Source organism: Arachis duranensis, chromosome 5, assembly GCF_000817695.3.
Source record: "Arachis duranensis cultivar V14167 chromosome 5, aradu.V14167.gnm2.J7QH, whole genome shotgun sequence".
NCBI lineage: Eukaryota > Viridiplantae > Streptophyta > Magnoliopsida > Fabales > Fabaceae > Arachis > Arachis duranensis.
In genome coordinates, this window is record NC_029776.3 from 63,873,275 (window position 1) to 63,873,842 (window position 568).

Sequence of the window (568 nt, forward strand, 5' to 3'; positions counted from 1 at the left end):
TGGTTGTTTGCAACCATGTCAATGAGTTCTTGAGCCTCTTCAGGCGTTTTCTTTAGGTGAATAGATCCACCTGCAGAATGGTCCAATGACATTTTTGAAAATTCAGACAGACCATAATAGAATATATCTAATATGGTCCATTCTGAAAACATGTCAGATGGACATCTTTTGGTCAGCTGCTTGTATCTTTCCCAAGCTTCATAGATGGATTCACCATCTTTTTGTTTGAAGGTTTGAACATCCACTCTCAGCTTGCTCAGCTTTTAAGGAGGAAAGAATTTATCCAAGAAGGCCGTGACCAGCTTATCCCAAGAGTCCAGGCTATCCTTAGGTTGTGAATCCAACCATATTCTAGCTCTTTCTCTTACAGCAAAAGGGAAAAGCATGAGTCTGTAGACTTCAGGATCAACTCCATTCGTCTTTACAGTCTCACAGATTTGCAAGAACTCAGTTAAAAACTGGTAAGGATCTTCATATGGAAGTCCATAAAACCTGCAGTTTTGTTGCATTAAGGCAACTAGCTGAGGCTTAAGCTCAAAGTTATTGGCTCCAATGGCAGGAATGGAGA

The 568-nt window shown here is 40.5% G+C and overlaps 1 non-coding gene across 1 annotated transcript; it reads left to right on the forward strand.

The window, feature by feature from the left end:
• Positions 1 to 150: 150 nt before the first annotated feature.
• Positions 151 to 254, forward strand: LOC127748258 (small nucleolar RNA R71). The gene has a single exon (XR_008010200.1). It is a non-coding gene; the product is annotated as a small nucleolar RNA R71 (small nucleolar RNA).
• The last annotated feature ends 314 nt before the right edge of the window (positions 255 to 568 follow it).